This window comes from Ictidomys tridecemlineatus, chromosome 14 (assembly GCF_052094955.1).
Source record: "Ictidomys tridecemlineatus isolate mIctTri1 chromosome 14, mIctTri1.hap1, whole genome shotgun sequence".
Classification (NCBI taxonomy): domain Eukaryota; kingdom Metazoa; phylum Chordata; class Mammalia; order Rodentia; family Sciuridae; genus Ictidomys; species Ictidomys tridecemlineatus.
The window spans coordinates 19,110,511-19,121,900 of NC_135490.1; the positions used below are offsets into that span (position 1 = coordinate 19,110,511).

The 11,390-nt window shown below is 34.7% G+C and overlaps 1 long non-coding RNA gene across 1 annotated transcript; it reads right to left on the minus strand.

Annotated features, from left to right (window-relative positions):
- Positions 1-6,486: 6,486 nt before the first annotated feature.
- On the minus strand, positions 6,487-7,292 carry LOC144370578 (uncharacterized). The gene is made up of 2 exons (XR_013430492.1): positions 7,191-7,292; positions 6,487-6,538 (listed from the first exon to the last, which is right to left on the minus strand). It is a non-coding gene; the product is annotated as an uncharacterized LOC144370578 (long non-coding RNA).
- Positions 7,293-11,390: the final 4,098 nt, after the last annotated feature.

Consider the following 11,390-nt stretch of genomic DNA (forward strand, 5'->3'; position numbering starts at 1 on the left):
ACCCACTTTCAGCCTATGGAAGGAGGATTACGGGAAGAAACAAGTCTGTCTCCTACTGTACTGAAGAATTATGTCCTTAGGAGTAACTTGTCTTCTGAAAGGGTAGTGAGATGAAGGGAATGTCCAGAGAGTATCTTGAGGAGATAGACTCTGTTGATGATAGCCCAGTTGTCAACGGGGTTCTGTGGTAACTTCAGTGGCAGTGTTGGAAGATTGGGTCTATGCTACGTGGGGATAATAATCCTGACAGTAATGGATGAAATGAAAATTTCCATTAGTGTCTGCAATAAAACGATATATAACATGTTGGGATGATTCTAATATTGATTCAGAAAAAGTATTACAGTTATAACCTCCTAAATTTTACCTCTTCAGTTCTTGGGAGGACATAGTATCAGGACATACTATTCTAAGCATTTAAAGTATTAACTCACCTGATAATTCTAACTGAATGAGAGAATGTAGAAAATAGCAGTAGGAACATTTTATTTTTGCCAAGAAAATACTGTACACTCATTTTGATTTTCCTGGGAAAAAAATACCCGAGAAAAGCAAATCATGATTAACTTACGTGTGTGTGTGTGTGTGTGTGTGTGTATGTGTGTGTATGTATATATATATAAAATTTACCTAAACAAATTCAACCATGTAAAACATAAAAAAGAATACTAATACTGTTGAAGAACGCTGAATTATGTAGTGATCTGAAGAATTTAATTTAAACATGTATTCTAGTTTTCTTTTTTTCTTATCACTTAGAAGTCTTTGGCTTTTTGTCAATCTGTCATTATCATTTTTATACATTTCTCTCTCCCAGAAATACACCTACACTCCCAGGAAGAGAAGTTATAATATAAGTAGAACATACAGAATTTTGCAAGGCATCAATAAGGTGGTCAGGATACATAATAAATAACCGTTACAGAAATGCACTAAGGGAGTACTTACTGAGACGAGCAGAAATGATCGAGGACGAGTGGAGGAAAAAGAAGTCTAACAAGTGGAGCACTGTAGAAGGGCAGGTGCCAATACAGCTCAAACTTCCCAGTTCCCCAAATCTCTGAGGCTTTAGAGTTTTACTCTGGAGATCTTGTTAGTACATTTATGAAAAATTTAATAGTCGTCTGTTATAAACATTTTTTTTAAGGCTTGCTCTTAAGGATCCATACTTGTGCATTTGCTACAAAGTAAATGAATTGAAACATGAGGAGCCAAAAACTTACATGAACTGAAAGTCAAAAAGTAATAAAGAAAGCATATGAGAGCCATTATAGATGTTTGCACAAATTAGACCCCCATTGAGTGTTTAAAGCTTTTCTGGGTCAGCACAAATGAAATATCCCATTAAGGATGATTTCCCCTGGAGGAAATTTTGTTCTAAATTTATCAGCTGACCTAATCAGCTATACATCACAATAAGCAATTATTAAATATTTATGGGTGTATGTTTTTCAGCGAATTGTAGCTCATACAAAAACAAAATGATTTATCATGTTGCCATCAATATAGTTCTAATAAAGTCGCAATTTTAAAAATCTTATTCATGAATTATTCTTATTCCCTTCATTTTATTGCAAATTTCTTTGGCTGATTTTATTTTTTATTTATATTTCTTTGTGCTTTACAATGACAATTTCACTATGTGAAAAATCAAGAAAAAAGTAAGAAATGTCAGTGTGTTCAAGTCATAGCAAAAGTTGTTCTTAAAGTCTGAGTTTACAGATAATTTAGCAAAGAGTTAAAAAATGTCCTAAAGAAGCTTAACTTTTTCTCATATCAACAATTGCCTCCAAAAATATAAGAAGGGGACATAAAGAAGAAAGGGGAATTTACATATCTAATGGTGACAACTCTGATGCCCTCCAAACGCAAAATGTAGATCTATAATTATAAATGAAAAAAGAAACTCATGAAAATATTTAGCAGCAGATAAAAATCTGAGCTCTCCCACACTGACACAGAATTTGATATCTTACTAACCCGCCTAAGTGCAAACCCTGTCAAACATTCTTTAACCTTTGTATAAACACTGAAATGTAGTAAAATTAAACAGACAAGCCAGAGAGGATTTGCAGGACAAAAATGAATTAACATTGCTAAAAACAAATCTGAGAGAAACTGGTCAGAGCACAATTCACAGGATAATTTGGACATCTCTGAATCCCCATGTTAAAAAATGAAGAGCACCTGGAGAGCAATACACATGAGTTTGTGGGAATATTTGCAATAAAGCTGAGTGACAAGGCATCCCCAAATTACAAGGGGGGGGGAGAAATCAACCACCAACCACAGACCTATGTTCTTAGCCTGTGCTTTAAAGAAAGCAAAGGGAAACAATTGAGTATCTGACAGGCACAGAAAAGGAGAATCCCCAAATATGTAATGGGTGTCCATTCCCTAAGTGATTAAATTCAATGGTTCAATATTAGAAAACCTGAAGAAATCAGGAAGGATTTTACCCAGTGGGTTGATAGAGTCTTTTAGTAAGACCTGTGGGGACTGCAGTTGTCTAGCTGCAATGAACTTGTGGAACTAAGCTGCTGGACATTTCTTTCAGATCCTCCCCACCAAGAGTGCAGGAAGAGAGAGAAAAGAATGAGAATGTCCAGACTGAGGACTGAAATGGAGCAAATTCTATTTATGCATGTATTATTATGTCAAAATGAACCCACTCTTATGTATAACTATAATGCACTAATAAAAACATGTTAAAAATGAGCAGACTACAAATCTAGGGAATCTCAGAAAGCAGGACTTCAGATTTTTTAACACTGCATGAATACAACAGGGAGTTTTGTGAACCTAGAAAAGCTATCTGAAGTTTAGAAATGAGAACTTTACAAAAAAAAAAAATCAAAAACCAAAGAAAAAAACCCAATTAAAATCAATACAATAGAAAAATATTAAATAGGATTACTTTATTACAGAAAATACGAACTTCAAAGACATTATCTCCCATAACATTTCAAAACTAATTCAGAGATACTACACAATATGTCATAAGGTCTGAAATGACACTATTCATCAGAATTTCAATATTTGCAAGGGAACTAAAAATACAAAACATTAGAAATTAAGACTATAAGAAATATAGAGCAAACAGTCTTTAAATAAACATGCGAAAAGGGGAACTTTAAAATAAATACAATTACAAAAAGGCTTCAAGAAAAAGTGGCAAATATTGAAAATAAGCAAAGACACAGAGAAAATACATTTCTAAGCAAAAATACCAAAGTAAGGGAACAACAATAATGAAAATAACGACAAAATACTACAAGTGATACTTTGTTTTAAAAAACGCTTGTTCAGTAAAAATAAAGAACAAAATCTTGAAACAACACATTAAAAATTAAATGGAAAGACTGATACAAAGACTTAATGCCAGTAAATTAACAGACTTTAAAGAAAAACACCAAACAAGTTCTTTGAGGGTTGAGTAAAAGCTATGTGTGCACCATAAAGAAATAAAGTAAAATTATCATCAGGATCTTGCACATCAATATTTTATGATAGAAAAAATGGAAAATATATATTTATGTTTCTCAAACAAAGGAAATGGTAACAAAAATCTTTACATCCAGCAAAACTGATTACATCAGTTTAAAAAAGCGCAGAAAAGTGCTATTAACACACGGCACCTCAGAATATTTTCTTAATGGAACATTTGTAAGGACTCTACTAGAAAATGAACTTCATGTAACCAAAATGACCAGAAAGCCATCAAATAATAATTAGTGGTTACCAGTGCTTTACTATAGAGTTACTTGTAGAACTAAGAATGAATGCAGTGTGGTACGAAGAAATTATAAGACATAACAGCAATATATAGAACTGCGGAATTATAAAATAAACCCTAAACAATTGGCATAACTTAAGAAAAAATTAACTGTTTTCTCTGAATCTGAGCGGTGTTAATATTACAATTGTTATTCTGACTATTCTACATGTACTTCAGTTTGAAGCCAATGTGAGGATATGGGATAGAGTAATTGTGTTATTCCCCTTGGTCGTTGGTGTGAGTTAAAGGAGTTATTGACACAATGCAGAAGATATTAAGTAGTAAATGTTAAAAGTATTTCTGTTACTTCTACATGTTAGAGTACTAAATTTGAATTGGAAATGAATATATTCTCATGATTCTTTTCTAACTGTCCGCTGAAAAAAACCTAGAAATAGTGAGTTATCTGAATTGCAGTGAGTATCCTTAGTATGCAAATTGTGGACTTTAAATACTGCAGAGGGAAGCAGCTCACTTGGTGATCAGAAGCACAGAGATCTCCACTTGCCAGATGCAAATGTATACTCTAAAGCCACACCCTGATTCCTACCTCCTTCAGCCACACCCCACCACTTCAGTTACTACTCAGTTAATCCCTGTCTTATCTCATATGTGAGCTTTTGGGGGACACCTCAGATCCAAACCATAACAAGCTGCTCTATGTGAGAAAACAGGTAAGATTAGAATATTACTGTTTTGGAACTCCCAATAAAGTAATGTAAATAGGCTTTGAGAAAACATGGCTGCCAACATCAATAAAGTTTGAAAAGCAGACATTCTCTGACTCAGTGTGTGAAAGCACACACTGCCAATCCAGTTGTATATATTCAGGAAATACAGGAGAGGAGAACATGCTAATTTGAACTCTTACTACTCAGTTAACAAAATCCTTAATCAAGATATTGGTACTGGAGAGACTATATGTAGGAAGGAGAGTGAGGGATACACTAGAATTATAAGCTTTTCAATCACTTTTTCTTTGTAAACCTAAAAGCGTTCTACAGATAAAGCTTATTAATAAAATTTAAAAACATAAAGGTAAGGGGAGGGTACACTTGCAGAAAGTGAGGGTGCTCTGGTTGGACTGGGGTGCGGGGAGGCATTTGTTAAGATTGCTGGGGAAATTCTATTTTTTGACCAAGTGGTGATTACAGCAGTATTCATTCTGTAATAATTCATTGTGATTATTATTATTATTATTATTATTATTATTATTGTATGTGATTTTTTAAAAGCCAGTTTCTTGATGATCCAGTGTGTTGAAATACTCTTACTACATTGAAATTCCCCCCTTTGCGCGATATAGAGAGCATTGACTTTGGCACACATGTGCAGCCATGTGTAACTACCACTGCATCATGATATGGAACAGTTCCATCCTCACAGAAAGTTCTTTCATGCCCCTTTGAAGTGGATCTTCTCCCCAGCCCAACACCTGGCAAACATTACTTGATTTATTCTACCTTCCTCTGATTTTGTTTTCTCCAGAAGTATGAAATCATACAGTAGCCTTTTGATTCTAGCTTCTCACACTCAGCATAAAGCCCTTGAGACTGATATAGATTGTTGTATTTATCCAGGGCTCACTCTTCTTTATTGTTGAGCAGTATATATTGTTTATTCATTCACATGTCAGTGGATGATGGTTTCCAGGTCTTGGTGATTTTGACACAAGCTGTGATTTCTTTTTTTCTTTTTTGACAAAAAATAAAACAAAAATCTGAGCATTTTAATCAACTCATAGTGCTAGATTGTGTAGAGTGTATCCAGAAAAACATATTTATTCACAGAAAGAATCTTGATGTCAAGTATTGCTCAAAGTATAAATATCTTAACCATCCATATAGATTCTTTTTCTGTTTAATTTATGGGGGAAAACCAAGAGAGCAAAATCAAGACAGACTTAAGAAAAGAAGAACAGTGAGATAATATATCTATTAAATATATACCCATATATAATTTAACCCACACAAGTACAAAATATAAAACATGTGTCTGTATCTGCTGATTTAGTTGAAAGGATGAAATAGTGACCATTTTCTTTACCTGGTTTGCTAATTGGTCTCACTACATATTTCTGTTTTTATTGATCTGAATATAGAATGATATATTCCTGTCCTAAAAAAAATGTTTAATGACCAAGTACCAAGGAGCAACACCATAGTTACTAACTACAGTGTGCTGCATAACATACTGAATGTTTTTCCCTTTATAGCATAGATCTGTAATATCATTGTATAGCAGATTTAATTCTCATTTTATAAATAAAAAAACTGAAGTAAAACTAACAAATAAATCATTATAATTACAGCTAGGATCCAATATGAAACCCAGTTTTGTCTGGCTCCAGCTTTGGGCCGTGGAAGTTCTAGCTGGGAAACATTGGTTACACAATGTTCTTACACATGTGAATGATTTAGCTTTTCTCTCCAACGGTTTTCTGATATAAAAGCCCAAGAGATTTTCTTAAGACTTTATTTTTTAAGTTTATGTTTCAACTCTTTTAGATCAAGAACAATCGTATTTTATTAGTTTATTGGTTTAAAAAGAATGCACTCGCTTTTTATTTTTTCCTGCTTCACTGATATGATTTGCTGTTTGTAATAAATGACTGGAAGGAGCAGGATCACACAAAACTGCCTCCAAGTAGAAGCAATACAGACAAGGTGTTCAGAGCCCCAATTCTCACGGCCTCTGCTCAAACTCACCTCCAGGATCTGTTCCTTGTGCAACCTGGAGTATCTGTTTCAATCTTCAGCCCTAAAGAAAATGGGCATGGTGTTAATAAAACTACCTCCTGGGGTTATTGAGAGAACCAAATTTAAAAAAAAAATGTAAGCAGAGCTTTTGGGAAAAATAATAGCTCATAGTGAAAATTCAACAAATGTTACTTCTTATTCAAAAGTGAAAATCATCAAAATGCCTCATTATTGTATTAGAACTCCTTCCATCATATTAAGTAATCTGCAGGAAAGTAAAACCAACCTCAGTATTGTACAAATAGTTATCTGAATGTCCTACGTACAGGTACTTAAAACTTCAAGTCCTGTGTACTCAATGATCAAATGGATCCACGGCACCTGAGTTATCAATGACTTCTGCTGTACTTTGATCCCTGTCACTAAATATTGCTCTCCGCTGGCAATCAGTCATACCAACTTTAGTACTAATTTTTCTTTAGGTTTGGGTTTTCTTTTTTGTGATAGCATTATAATATTTCATAAAACACGCTGGCATCTTCCAAGTTTTTAGTCTTTTAATATTAGTCTCCTGAGGATGCCATAACAGAGTACCAAAAAAAAAAAAAAAAAAAAACAGGCTATTGTTCAAATTACACTGGAGGCTAGAAGTCCAAAATCAAGGGTGATCAAGCCCATACACCTAAAGCCTGAAGGAGAGTGTCCTTCCTTACCTCTCGCTAGGTTCTGGTTGCTAGCCAGCAATCCTTGGTGTTCTTTGGCTAGTAAGTGCAGCTCTACTCTCCCTCCAACCAACATCAGATGGCATCCTCCTCTTCTCTGTATCTGTGTCTCTTCTCTGCTTACAAAGACATCATCTGCATTGGATTAAGGGTCCACCCTCCTCCAATATGACCTCATCTTAGCTAATGACATCTAAAGCCACACCACTTCCAAATGAGGTTATACTCTGAGGTACTGGAACTTCTGACAAGGACATGAATTTTTTTGAGAAAATAAATAATTCATAACAAAGGCACTGATAACTTTTTATGAACATGTCCTCGAATTCATAGGTTTGTCTATTCCGTGGTCACTGCAGAGAGGTGCTGGCCACCTAGTCTTGCTTGACCATCTCTCCTTGTGGAGGACCGGAAGTCTACATCTTTATCCTTTAGCTGTTCAATGCTGTTACATAACATTACCATTTTCAAAAATTTTATATTTTTGGAAGTTATAAAATTTTATAAGTGTCTGATTTAAAACTGAAAATGAAACACGAAGCTATGTTTTCAGATATGGGAAATACACAAGTTCCTTTATTATTTGAAAAAAATTCACTTATGAAGGTTTTTGAATGTTTTTTAAAAACAGTTTATCACTTATTATTACAGAGATAGAATTGTACATTTTTCTTTGTATTTGCCATCTAGCAGTATTAGGTGGTTCATTTTGCTTAAAAAGGTTCTTGATATTTTTTAGCATAAATAGACTCATCCTGAATTCTTTATTAATTTCTTATTTAATTCTGTCAAACCTCAGTTAATCAGAGAACACAAATTTCAAAACAGAAACTTTGAACCTGTGCAAATAGGATTTATTCATTATGCTTCATTTTGTTTTATGGTTAGTGTAATTTTAATTGCAAAGCAAGGAGGTTGCTGTGGAGCTTCATGGGAAAAAAAACCCTACACTTTGTACTAAGAATACATGAGTGAGCATATTTTTTCCTCTTGTTTGGACTCCATCTTTTTTTTTTTTTAAACTCCACTGAATTTGCTTGTAAAAGCACACATAAATGCAAATTCACTGCAGCCTTGAAAGTTATATTTCTCTTGAGTCCTGAGAAAGTATTCCACCTGAATATTAACATTTTGTCTATTTCTATGTCGATATTTCCTGCCCTTTGATGACAAGTTTGTATAGTTTTAAGAACCTCATTTTCCTGCATCTCAAGTTTAACTTTACTTAATATACATTGGTTAAAGTGTAGTTGCAATTATAATCTGTGCTGTGCTCTGTGTGTGTGTGTGTGTGTGTGTGTGTGTGTGTGTGTGTGTTATTTCCTTCCTGCCTTTGGAATTTTCCCAATATTTTGTTTCTAAAATGTGCTGTTTGGAGTGACCAGCCAAGCTATTTCTCACCTGGTAGGTCACTTATTCCCTTAGTTGATTGAGCCAGATGTTCATGTGCTGTCCCTCAGGGTTTACATTAGTCTATAAAAGAATGAGTTAGGTGGACCTCTTCTTTTGATTGACACAATTCCTCTTCCAATCTTATTGTTGGTGCAGCAGAGAACCACAGTGCTTCCTGTTCTTCTGTCTCCTGGACCCTAATTGTGCTTTTAACACATTTTCCCTGAAGGTCATCTTTTTTTTGCTCCTTTGCCATGAAGATACATAATCATTGTAACTGTCCACTTTTTAATAATAGAGAAGGTATTTGAATTATTAACTTTTGTTGAGAACATTATATTGCCAGGTATTTATTTTTAAAAAATGAAGAAAATTAATTAGGTAATTTTTTTTAAAAAAAATTTGTAGTTGTAGATGGAAACATGCCTTTATTTTATTTATTTTTGTATGTGCTAAGGATCGAACCCTGAACACACCAGGCAAGCACTCTGCCACTAAGCCCCAGCCCCAGCCTGAAATAGGAAATTTTTATAGGGACTTCCTATGTAACAATAACTCTTTTATGTATTACAAGAATTTATCACTTTTTCTTTTCCACCTACAAAGCAAGTTTACCATTATTATCTTGTAAGGATAAGGAAAGTGAGTTATAGCAAGGATGAATATTGGCAATATGCAACCAATGGAAATAAATTTTAAACTCAGGCAATTTGGCTCCAGATCCTAAGTTTTTAAATGATATACCATGATGCTTCTTAGTAATCTAAAATATATGACAAGGATGTTGGGTGGATTGAAAAGCAAATGATGCTGGCCAAATACATATTTTTTACAACTACTAGAAAGGGACATTGTAGCTCCTTTGGTGAAGAGCCTTCTGACCTTACGAAACAGGAGGAATTCCTAAATACAACTTTTGTAAGCAATTGACGAAGATCATTTTACAAATGTTATCTGACTCAGAATGTAATAGTTGCTGTACTCAATTATTATATTGTATCTGTGAAAGACAAATCTGATCTCAAGGAAGAAAAATGTTTTGTGAGACAAGAATTGATCATATTTGTTATAATCAAGTAAATAAAATTATTAAGAAAACATATTTCCTATTACTGAGCAACTTGATATATGTCTTTCATACATAGTTCTCATTTGTCATTTGGTTTCTACTTGTCTCGGTGAGGGTAGGAAACTTGATTGCTTTTATTTTCAAGATAATATAGCCAATTGGGGTTTTAGCAGTGTTTTGGAGGTGGCAGCAAAGAGTTATGGCTTAGGGGTTTCCTTCTGGTACAAAGAAGTACAGGAAGCAAGTACTTTCTTCAATAAAACCAGAGCTAGAAAAAATAAATGTAGACACATAGTGGTTCTTGAATCAACTTATTTTTCTCTAAATATCTTAAGAAATGTATATATTTGGGTACTGGAGATTGAACTCAGGGGCACACAACCACTGAGCCACATCCCCAGCCCTATTTTGTTTTTTATTTAGAGACCGGGTCTCTCTTATTGAGTTGCTTAGTGCCTCCTTTTGCTGAGGCTGGTTTTGAACTCAAAATACTCCTCTCTCAGCCTCCTGAGCTGCTGGGATTACAGGCATGTACCATGGCATTGGCTCTGGAGAAATATTTAAAAATGGATGAAACAGGTATTTCTGAATATAATGTCTCATTTAAATGGTAAGCAGTCAGCAGTTTTGCTCTGATACCTGACCCATAGTTATAGCAAGTGAAATTATCCAAAAGCTCACTGAAGAGTCCTGGAGTCTTTTGTAGCAATGTGTTGCTTGGAATTGAGCCTAGAAGGTGGGGTGAACTGCTCCATGAAGTCCTTCCCCCATCAAGGGCTGGAGGGCTGGTTCTAAGGCGAGTGGGAATCTTTGAGCCTTTGAGGGAATAGAGTCTGGAGTCAACTACAATAAGTAGACAGGTACTCAGGGCAGGCACTCCAGGTGCTTGTAGCATCAACAGTCAGCATCTTAGAGATGTCTACCATTCCATGAATTTTAAAATGCTGACATCCCAGCCGCTGTGACCATCTTCTTAGGTTCTCTTTCCCTTTTTTGTAGTGACTAGCCATTTTTACTTGGTGCAGGAAATCTTGAGTCCACATAAACTGATTTCAGAAATACAGCTACTGTAATCCATAAACAGTTGCTCCCAAATTTTTGTTTTTCACAAATACAAACACTATTTTAGATTAACTCAGAGGTTGGGCTGTGAATTGAAGCTGATCCTCTTACTTTTCTGCACCCCAGGTGTCACTGTTGTTCCCTCAATGTGATGCTTACAGCTGATCCGAATTCCTGCTCTTAAATGAAAACATCATCCCTGTCTTACAACCCACGAACACTAGATGGCAGGATTGCTCTTTTTCTTCCAAACGAATGGGTTTAGTGAATGATGTCATAGCTTATTCTCTCTTTCACAGAGAGTTCTGTAGACCCAGAATCTTTTACCTAGCTAGAACTTCTGGTTTTCTATGATATGATTCCTGTTGCTTTAAGCAACCATAGTTGCTGCTTCTTCTGTAAGGGCAATTGTGTGTGTGTGTGTGTGTGTGTGTGTGTGTGTGTGTGTGTGAAAATTAAAGACAAATAATAGAAAAAAAATTTTTTTTTTTACTCAAAGCCTTCTTCATAATATTGATTTTAAGTGATGCAACTTACAACTTTCAAATACCTAAAAATGCCAACGGCTTTGAAAACTTGATGGATGAAAGCAGAACATATAATACAAGTGACGGCATTCAAGAAGGCATTCTGTAATAAAAATTTTAAAAACTATATAAAGTTTTGTT